An 11,241-nucleotide genomic window follows, 5' to 3' on the forward strand; every position below is an offset into this window, starting at 1 on the left:
CTCGGGGTGCGGAGAGCTCCTCGCCGGCGCTGGTGGAGACGGGAGCTTGTCCGCGACGCGTGCGGACAGAGAAGTCCGGCTGCACACTTACTCCGCAGGGAAGTGATGGGTGATGTTGTGTATGTTTGATTTCGGTTTGCACTTTGTGCACGTGCTGCAGAGCAGGAGGGTCGGCTGAATTCTAATTACTGATCAATAAAGATGAGCTTTTTTGCAGCTTCTAGAAATTTTAGCAGCAGCACCTGGAGCTAATCTCAGAATATATCGAGTGGAACCATTTGTGATGAGTGCGCTGTTTCCGACTGAAACATTTGCCTTTTGATTTGAAGAAAAACATTTCTTTGGTTTGGGGTTTCACAGGGTACTTGGACACAAATCATTTTGTGTATCAGAAGCTGCAAGGCTTCAAACTTTTCCTAAGTGCCTTACTTTACTTTAAACATTGATCTGAAAACAGTGCTGTTTGTGAACCGCCCGGGGTAGCTTCCCACAAGGGACATCAGGACCTCCCCAGACTGGGGGCTGTCTTGGGCAAAGGAGAGCAGAGGGGGTGTGCCTGGGATGGAATGGGGTCCCCAGGGCAGAGTGGGGTGCCCTGGCCATGGTCCTGGAGGGGGAGCCTGACCTCTCGAGCACTGCATCGGGCCCAGGAAGGGTTTTTGATAATAGTCTGCTCTGAATTCTTGGTTTTAGGAGCAGTTTAGGTTTGTTCTTTTTGGTGTCTCTGTCTAAGATAGGGGTCAGCAAACGGGCTCGCAGGCCACATGCTGCCTGTTGACCAGTTTTCTGTGGTCTGAGCTAAGCGTAGTTTTTACATTTTTAAAGGGTTGAAAAAAGTCAAAAGCAAAAGATTTCGAGATGAGTGTCCATCACTGAAATTCTACTGGGACGCGCCCACGCCTGCGCGATTGGGCGTGGTCGACGTCAGCTTCGGGGCTGCAGCCGCAGAGGGGGATGGTTGCCTCGGAGACCGGATGGCCTGCCCAGTCTACAGCCTTGATTTTCTGGTTCTGTACAGAGAGCCTTGCCAGTCCCTACCGCGCTCTCTCTCAAGTCTGTGCAGTGTTTTAAAGGAACTGGTTAATTTCACCGCGCTCCACGTGGTCCCTGAGGGCAGCTAGGGGAGCAGCCTCTGGAACCCCGGTGTCCCAGCTCCGGGCAGCAGGGGTGGCGCTCAGGGGTGTGTGAGGCTGGCCTCTTGCATCTGATTGGGAGGCTCAAACTTAACGACAGCGGCAGTGCCAGGCAGCCTGTCCGGGAGAGCAGAGCACAGGTGAGAGGGGCCATGAACATCTCCCGCCTTTCCGGGGGTTGCTTTAAAGTTACTTGTGTTCTGATCGAAGGTACACACACACGTGTCAGAGACCAGGCTATACTGACGGGCTGACTGGGACTGTGGTCTGGTCTGCTGCTTCTCCCACACAGCCCCGCCCCACTTGGTGATCCGTGCCTCCATTCCCGGGGCTTCGGCCGCTAGAGGCCCGGCAGCAGGTGTGGGGGGGGGAGGGGGAGGGAGGCAGCGGCCTTCTCTTCTGCTGCGGTGCCCGTTCCCGTGGGCTGCCTCCCTCTGAGACTGTCGCCTCCTGGGGGCCCTGGCTCCACCCAGCCCCAGGGGCAGACGTGGCTTCTTCTTGGTCCCGAAACCCCATCCGCGTCTCTGGAACTAGCGTCTGCATCAAAGGACCTTAGCGAATCTCAGGTGAGTGTGAGCTGAATTCTCGCTGGAAGCCTGACTTAGGAGCCATTCCTGCTCATGTGCCCCCGGTTGTCCCGAAGTTTCTCCCGTGGTTGGCGGAACGCAGACCCGTGAGGAGCCAGCTGTTGGATTTCCTGGGTTTTCGTCTTTTCCGTCTTCACCCGTAGCAGCAGCATCCCTGCTTCCCTCCGTGGCTTTGCCTTGAGAAGGCCGGTCCATCGTCCTCTGATGAGAAGAGCGGCTTCTTTGGGTTTGTCTGTTGAGCCGCGGGGGCGGAGGAGTTGAGCTGGCTTTCTTACCCCTTTACTCATCTCCATTTTCCGTCCTTTCTCAGTGTCCGTGTGTTTTGCGTTTGGGGAGATTCCTTGGGCTTTGTTCCGGCTCATTTACTGATTTTTTAAAAACCTGGTCACCACAGTTGTGAATTCGAAGGGGTTTTGTTCCTTCGTTTTCACCCTAGTGTACGGTTGGCAAGTGTGCCCGGAATGGGTAACAGTCCCAGCCAGAGCCAGGACGCTCAGCAACAGCAGAGTGGTCCCCGGGTTCCCTCCTGGCAGTTACCGCCGACCCCCCACCCCTACCCCCAGGCCAGGCCGACCCAACGCGCTGGTTCGCCGCCTCTCATGCTGTTGTGTACGGCTGTGGTGGTCACTCTCACTGCTCCCTCGTGTGAAAACACCACAGCGCGCTCACCCCACTGTCACGTGGGCATTTGAGTAGTTCCCACTTCTGGGCTGCGGGGAGCGAGCTGGTCGCTGTCCTGGAACACGCATAAGCATTTCTCTCGGGAGAGCCCTTGCTGTTCCGCAGGCACTTGGACAGCGCCGCCCACCCTCGTTCATTTCAACCCCTACCGTGAACGGAGAATGTACAACTGGGTACATTCTCTTGCTCAGCCTTTGAGGTTTAACTTTGCAAAGGGGCAGACTTGGAGTTATGGGCCGCTGTGTGCGGGCCAGTGAAGCAGCCCACTTCGTGTGGAGGCTTAACCTTGACCCTGTTCTCAGCAAAGGCACCTTAACAAAGCGTGGATCACCGCTCCGGGGGAAGCCGGCACGCGGTCGTGGGGACATTCAGGCCTGCCAGTAGATCACTGTGGCAGGGAGCTGAGGCCTCCTGTCTTGGGAGAGCTTTCTTGTGTAAATGTGGAGAGAACGCTGTGGATTTGTTTCCTGCAGCACTGATTTGAGTTCTGTACGTGTTGCCATGCATTTTTCTTTCTAATTTCCATTGTGATTTCTTTGCTGCATGGGCTGTTTGGAAGTGTGGTTAAATTCCCAAACGTTGGATGTGTTTTCTTCAGATTTTTAAAATTGATTTCTGGTTTTGATTCCATTGTGGTCTCGATACACTTTGATTCCTTTCCCTTTAGATTTATTGAACCTTGTTTTATGCTCCAGTATGGTGGTGGTTTCATGTGCCCTTGAAGAGAACATGTCCCATCGTTGCTGGCTGGAGGCGTGTTCTGTAAATGTCCATCAGGTCAAGTTGGTGATGCTGTTGGTTGTTACCAATTTCAGGAGCACAGCCATCCTCCTAGTTTCTGTGTACCTCTCTTACGTACTGAAAGCAGTAGTTAAATGTCTAATTGTGGAACTAACTTTCCATCGTTCTAGTGGTTTTTGATTCTGATATTAGGTGCGTACACACGTAGGAGTAGTGTGTCATCTTGATGAATGATGCCTTACCATTCTGAAATATCGCTCTGTCCCTAGTCCTATTCTTTGTCCTGAAGTGGAGGTTATCCTGTGAATACAGCCACTCCAAGTAAAAAGTTACTGTTAGCATGGAATTTCTTTTTTCATCCCTTCTAACCTATGTATGTGTTTATATTTAAAGTGGTTTCTTTTTGTTTTTTGTAGACAATCTCTTCTTATCCTCCAAATTTTGGATTTCAGTGGGAATTCAGCTGAGCCACGTATGTAATTTAAAGTGTTCAGTAGTCACTTTGAGAAGTTTGAAAAAGATAAAATTTTGAGAATAGTCTGTTTAACCAAATACAGCAAAAGTGGTGTTTTAGCATATAATCTATATAAAAGTTATTCATGAGCTATTTTACATTCTATTTTTAGTCTTAATTGTCAGAAATATGGTGTCTACTGTACATAAGTTTCCTCTTTCAGAAAGCCCTGGTAGCCTAGATAAACTGACTGCGTGAATGACCTTGTTTTGCCCTTCCCACAACCTAATTCCCACTCTTAAGCCTCAAAGTAGCCAATAAACAGTGAACCCTTGAAGCCCTAGGCACCCCAGCGTCGACCCCAATAGAGGCAGTTCCCCAGGCTCATGCGTTTGCACGGGCCTCGCTGTGTGGCCCTCAGGTGTGCTGTGCTCTCTAGGACTGAGTAATAAACCTCATTTCTCAAAGTTCCCTGATGGCTTTTGCTGAAGCGCGTCCTGCAACCGTAAGAACCAGACAGGCTGGTCCAGCCACAACCTTGGCTGTGGTGGGGAAAACGTCCGGGGGCTCGCTCTAAGCAATTTGGGTTGTGTGAAGCACACGTGCGGTTTTGTAAGGAAGCCCCGTACCGTTTTCCAGAGTGTGTGTGTCATTTTACATTCCTCTGGGTGGTGCACATTGACCCAGTTTCTCTGCATCCTCACCAGCATTTGGTGTCATCACTGTTTTATCTTAAGTGAGTTTTGAGAGTTCTTTATTCAAGTTCTTTGCCAGATATGGTTTGCAGACGTCTTCTCCCAGGGCGCAATTCCTTTTCTCATCCTTTGAACACGGGGTCTTTTGCAAAGCGAACACGGGGTCTTTTGCAAAGCAAACACGTGTGATATTGATGGGCTCCAGTTCATCAGTTTTTTCCTTTGACGGATGGTGCCTTTGGTGTCAAGAACCCTTTTCCTAGCCCTAGCCCCTCAGGATTTCCTCCTGTGATATTTCTGGATGTCTCATAGTTTCCCATTTTACATTTAAGTGCATGATCCATCATGAGTTAATTTGTGTGTAAGATGTGAGGTTCTGTTCTTTGACTGTGGACGTCTGCCTGCCCTGGTGCCACTTGTTGGAAAGGCTGTCTGTCCTCTGTTGAATTGCCGCTGTGGCCTTCATTGTGGAAGGGTATTTTCACTGGATGTAGTTCTTTAATTTTCGTTTCTTTGGAGATGTTCCTGCTCTGTCTCGGGGCCGCCCTAGTCTCCCCAGTGTCTGTTTTCCTCTGTGCTGGTGGCCTCAGTGTCTATGCACAAAGTCTGTGCCCAGCTCCGTGCCCCTGCAGCTGGACCCTCTGCCTTTGCCTTTGCGGGTTGGCACAGTGGCAGGCATGGTCAGTGGAGGGCGCTGGGCTGGGCTGGGGGGGCACTGCAGGAGGACAGGGCTGCTGCTCCAGGGCCCAGGGTCCTTCCTTCGTGGGCTGTGATATGCCGGCCGGCAGCACGGGGTGCTCTGTGACACCCCAGCGGGCTCGCAGTGAGCATGCACTGCACCCCAGCAGGAGGCGTCCTGGCACGTGCCCTGGTACCACGTCCAGCTCCCAGGGAGCGTGTCTCCTGGTGCCCCAGTGAGTTGCTGGAACCCTGGCAGGAGGCTTTCTGCTCGCCAGCACCACCAGCTGGCACATCACAGCCGCACCCCCTCAAACAAGGTCCAGTCCCCACCCCAAACCCCCAGTGGGATGCTGCCATCTCCCCGAGGTCCACAGATGCCACGCTTCTCCTGGCTTGTTCCCTCTGCGTGAGTCCTGGAGGTGCCGGCTACTCCCAGACTCAGATTCCTTTGTCCTTTAAAGTTCTTCACACTTTACTCAGCAGCCCTCTGTTCCTGTTTAACAGTTCTTTATATTAGCGTTTTCCTCCTTAAATTGTGTGACTTCCATCTCTTGGCCGATACACCTTCTTTTCCCCACTGTACGTAATGTGTCTTCTTTTCCTGGCTTTTAAAAAGCTTCCTCCTCCTCACTGGTCGTCTGTAATTTGATCATGATGTGCTTTGGGGGCATGTGTGTGTTTGTCCTGTTCAGCATTTGCTGAGTTTCTTAAATCTGTGGATTTATCGTCTTTATCAAATTTGGGAGTTTCCAAGTATTATTTCTTCAAATATCTGTTTCCTTCCCCCTTCTCTCTCTGCCTCCTGCAGACTTCAGTACTTGCATTTCAGGCTGTTTGCTGCGGGCACTAGGGTCAACCAGTCTCAGCAGTTTCTCTTCGGGCCTTTTTCTGCTTCTGCTTCATTGTGGATAGATTCTCTTTTTTAAATTTATTTTTGGCTGCGTTGGGTCTTCGTTGCTGTGCACGGGCTTTCTCTAGTGGCGGTGAGCAGGGGCTACTCTTCGTTGCAGTGCACGGGCTTCTCATTGGGGTGGCTTCTCTGTTGCGGAGCACGGGCTCTAGGCGTGCGGGCTTTAGTAGTTGTGGCTCATGGGCTCAGTAGTTGTGGTGCACGGGCTCTAGAGTGCAGGCTCAGTAGTTGTGGCACACGGTCTCTAGAGCGCAGGCTCAGTAGTTGTGGTGCAGGGCTTAGTTGCTCCGTCACATGTGGGATCTTCCCGGACCAGGGCTCGAACCCGTGTCCCCTGCACTGGCAGGCGGATTCTTAACCACTGTGCCACCGGGGAATTCCATGGATGGATTCTATTTCTCATCTTCACGTTTCCTGATCTTTTCTTCTGTGGTGTGTAAGCTGCTGTCATTCCAAGGCTGAGTATTTTCTGAACCAGACATTGTATTTTTCATCTCTGTAATTTCGATTTTGTTCTTTTAAAAATAGCTTTCATTTTTCTCATCATACTCATGAAAAAACTGTCCTTGAGCACACGGCGCATACTTAAAATGGTGGTTTTCCCTTACGTCGACTCCACCTTCCCTGTCGTTTCTGGCCTGTTTCTGCTGACTGGTCTACCTTCTGCTTATGCACCTCTTTTCCTGCTGCTGTGTCCAGGAGGTTTTCTGTCGGGTGCCTGATGTGGTGACACTGTCATGGTTGAGTGCTCAGCTCTATTACCTTCCTTTAGAGAATGTTGCGCTCCTCCTGGCAGGCTGTTAAGCTCCTGGGGATGAAGTCGATCCTCCTGGGGTCTGTTCTGGAGCTCACCGGGGCAGGTTGGAGCAGCCTTTAGAGGGATAGTGTGCCCTGCTTTCTGAGGCCGGCCCACCTGGCATCCCTGGGGAACACCTGTATGTTCGTGAAGTCTCCCCATGCTGGGCTGGCCGGAGGGGCCTCGGGTGGCCTCTGGTCTGGGAATCGTCCTGTCCTCAGAAGTACTTGTGTGAGCCTCGTGGGGTTTCACCACACGTGAGCAGGGTGGTGTTGAAGCAGAGACCCGAGGGGACCCGGGCAGCCCCCTCTTCTCAGGCACCCTGTCCCAGACTCAGCTGCCCTGCCTCCGAATTCCCTTCCACCTGGACCTGCCCCCACTGTGCTACGGCCAAACGATTACTTGAGGCAAAGAGTCCTCAGGCCCGTGTCGCCAGGTTTCCAGTTGGTCCTGGGGGGCGGGGTTTGTGTCTGGGCCCGCCGTGTTCCCCATGGTCTGTGGTTGAGTCACATTTGTCCTGTGACGAGTGAGGCCTGGCCTCTCGTCTCTGACCTGCCTGTGACAGTCCTTGGCCCAGGTGCTTGGCAGGGTTTCCTGGGGGGAGGGGGCGCTGATCTGAAGGGCATCTTCCTAGCCTTTCCTCTGTTATGGGAATTGCGCATCTTTCCCAGTTTGGCTTCTGGCTTTGTTTTAGATATTTTCTTTTTAATATGGCCTTTTCTGGTAGTCGGATTCATCCATCTCTTTATGATTTTTGGGTATCACACTGTATTTGGGAAGGTTTTCTCCACCCTGCATACCTTTGAAACAGCTGGTTTAGGAAGCAGGGGGGCAGAAGCGTGCGACCAAAGACAGGACAAGCCCGCCTGACGTCGGGGAGGAGCGTGTGGGAAGACTGTGATTTCCGTGTCAAAAGCCATTTGTTTTTCCCCCCAAGCCTGGCTTTTTACCCGTGAAATGGAGGCAGAGTGGTGCTAAGATTCACAGTGGGATTTGCCAATTTTTGAAGCAGAAAATCACCAGCCTGACATTTGATGTTATGTTTTGCTGGTTCCAATTCCATGACAAAGAAATGAAAGAAAATAAAAAAGCTGTGCTCATGGCTCCTCTGGGTGATTTGTTTTGACTTTTGCTGGCCTGACGGGGAGGGGAGGCGTCTGGTGGGGGAAGCGCCTGTGAGCGGCCAGCGTGGCTGAGAGGGCACAGGCGGTAGCCAGGTGGGCAGGGGCGGCCACAGAGGGGGTCAGGGTTCCTGGAAGCCTGCGGTTCCGGGCCAAGCGTCTCTTAGGTCAGTGTTCTTTGAGGTTACTGGCTCAGATGGACCATTACCCAGAGAAATCAAAAGGCTATGAGACATCTGTCACGGCGACCCTGTTTGGAACATCTGCTCCTTTTGTGGAATATTCCGACGACAGTGAATATTCCAGTGAAGTGGCTTGTTCTGCACAGCAGGCGGGCAGACAGCGCCCTTGACTGAGGGTCACGTGATGGCTACCTCAGCTCTCGAGCATTCTTCATCTGACCCGAAGAGCAGACAAAGCGGGCCCCCCACTTGTTGGCCCTGCACCCGTGAATCCTGCCAGGTCAAGTCTGACTGTACAGCACCGTGTGCTCAGGGCCCCTCTGCAGCTGAGCCTTGCTGGGAAGCTTGCTTTGAACCTTAACAAAGTCCAGTATTCAAAAGACCCCCGAAGCCACCAGCACAGGTGAGAGCAGACTTTTCTCTGGTAGGTGCGTGTTGGAAAGCTCTTCACTGTTATGTGGTTAAATGAGGACGACAGCATGTTAGAAATAAGTATACGTAAGAAAGTTATTAAGGAACTACCCCAGAAAAACCACAGGCCCAGACATTCACAGGGGAATTCTACCAAACTTCAAGGACCAGATAGTCCCAGAGCACCATAAAGTGTTCCAGAGTGTAGAAAAGGAAGGAAAGCAGTTCCTGATTCCTCTTGTGAAGCTAGTATAATATCCGATACTTAAACCAGATAAAGACAGTATAAAGGGAAAAACCTGTACACCAATATCACTCATGAATTATCAGTGCAAAATTACTAAGTATTAGCAGCTGGAATCTAACATAAAAATAATACAATAGCATTACAAAAATAATACATCATGACTGAATGGGATTTGTTTTAAGAATTTAAGGTTTGTTCAATATTAGTATCACTTATCACATTAACACATCTAAGAAAAAAATTCATAGTTCTCTCCATGGATACGTCTTGTACAAAATTCAGTACCATGATAAAAGAATGGGAATCGAGGGAAAAAAATCGTGGTAACATATACATACAATATGCCGTTTTAGCCATTTTTAAGCCTACAGTTCAGTGGCATTAAGTACAGTCACGCTGTTTACAGCCATCTGACACGATACACCTTAGTCCTAAAGCCAGCACCTTACTTTATGAAGAGGCACTTAGAGGCATTTCCATTAAGATCAGAAAAAAGGCACGAATGCCCACGACCTTTTCTACTATCCTGCACGTATCAGACAAGAGGAGTCAATTAGAGGCATAACAATGGTAAAGAAGAAGTAAAACCATCTGTATTTGCAGATGACATGATGGTGTATCTGGAAAACCCTTAGGGGATCAGTGATTTTAAAAAAATATGCAGTGAAGTAGCTGGATACAAAGTTAATATTAAAAAGTCAATAGCCTGCCTACATATGAACAGTAAGAGACAATACGGAAAAATTCCATTTACAATTGCAGCAAGGTTTGCTCAGGAATAAATTTAACCAGAAACGTGGGGAAACGTCTACAATTAACATTTTAAAGCAGTCTTGAAGGACACAAAAGTGGACTTGAAGAAATGGAAAGACATGTCTCCTTTTGCATGGGATGACCCAGCTTTACAAAGATGCCAGGTCTCCCTAACTTTACAAATTCAGAGCAGTCCCATGAAAAATATTAGCTGTTTTATGGAGCTCATATGGAAAAACAAACAAAAATAGCCAGAAAAACATGGAAAAATGATGAGGGGGCCCAACCCAGCCAGCATTAACACCGTGAAGCCTCTGTAGTCAAGACCGTCTGGTGCAGGCACGTGAACAAATAGAGCCCAGAATAGGAGAGACAGTGCAGAAGTAGCCACGAGTGTATGTGGAAGCTGAGTGAGTGACAAGGTGGTGTCTCATGTCACTGCGTAAAGATGAATTGTTTAGAAAATGTCCTGGGACAAGTGGATTGCCATTTGGAAAAAGGTAAAATTAGATCCTTATCTCACTCCATACACAAGAATGAAATCCAAATAGATTAGGAAGTAAAAAATGAAACTACACAAGTGATGGAAGAAAACATAGGTGGATTTCTGCTTAACTTTGGTGTAGGGAGGGTCTAACTATGACCCCAAATCCAGAGACAATATGAGAAAAGTATTGATACATTTGACTGCATACAAATAGAAAAAAAACTGTATCACAGAAAACACCATAAACCAAATAAAAACTGAACTGATAAACTGAGAGGAAACACATGCAACACAGACCAAAGAGTTGTCTCTGTAAAATCTCTAACATATAAGAGCTCTTTAAAGACTTGAGTGACAAAGGGATTAAAAACTGGGGAGAAATGGGAAAAAGACACGCCCAAGTAATTGACAAAAATGGCGTGAAAATGACTCTCAAACAAGAAGAAGATGAAGTTCAGACTCATAACTAGAGAAATGCAAATTAAAACGACAATGACATACTGTTTCTCACTTACCAGATTGCCAAAAACTTAAATAAAATGACACACTCAGTGAGGCTCTGGGGAAAAGCCCTCTTGTACATTGCTAGAAGGAATGCAAATGGGCAGAACTCTTTTGGAGGGAAATTTGGCAATAACTAGCAAAACCACACATGCACTTATGTTCTCCTCCCACTTCTTGGGATCCACGCTGAGGACACATGTCCAACGATATGAAAATACACACCCGTAAGGTGATTTATTGAGCATGATTTGTCACTGTGAAATGTAGGAACCAGTGCAAATGCCCACGTAGGGAGGGATAAATAAACAGGGTATCCCCACACAATGGAGCCTGTGCAGCCGTAGTGATGAATGAAGAAGGTCTATATGAACAGACACAGTGATTACCAGGACATACTGTTACGTGTAGGACACCACGCACAAGTGTCTGTAGCATGATCCCTTCATGTGAGAAAGATGGGGATAGAAGAAAAGACACAGGCACCTGCTTATTTGTGCCGAAGAAATACAGGATAAACCAGCAACTAAAGAGGGTGGTTGGTTACCTGCGGGGGTGGAGGTTGGGGGGAGTGGGAGCAAATTTCGTCTAAGGATACTTTGTTTAGTTTTGTTTTGGCCGCACGGTGTGGCACGTGGGATCTTAGTTCCCCAACCAGGGGTTGAACCCATGCCCCCTGCAGTGGAAGCACAGAGTCCTAACCACTGGACTGCCAGGGAACTGGGTACTTTTTTTTTTTTAAAGCTCCCTTTCTTAGAACCGTAGTAGTGCACCCACAAAGAAATGATGAAAACCAAGCACTATATGGGGAGAAAGGAATACGAACAGCAACAAATGAACCTAACTCTTCTACAGCGAGTA

The sequence above is a fragment of the Leucopleurus acutus genome (genome assembly GCF_964270905.1).
Source record: "Leucopleurus acutus genome assembly, chromosome: 5".
Lineage (NCBI taxonomy): Eukaryota > Metazoa > Chordata > Mammalia > Artiodactyla > Delphinidae > Leucopleurus > Leucopleurus acutus.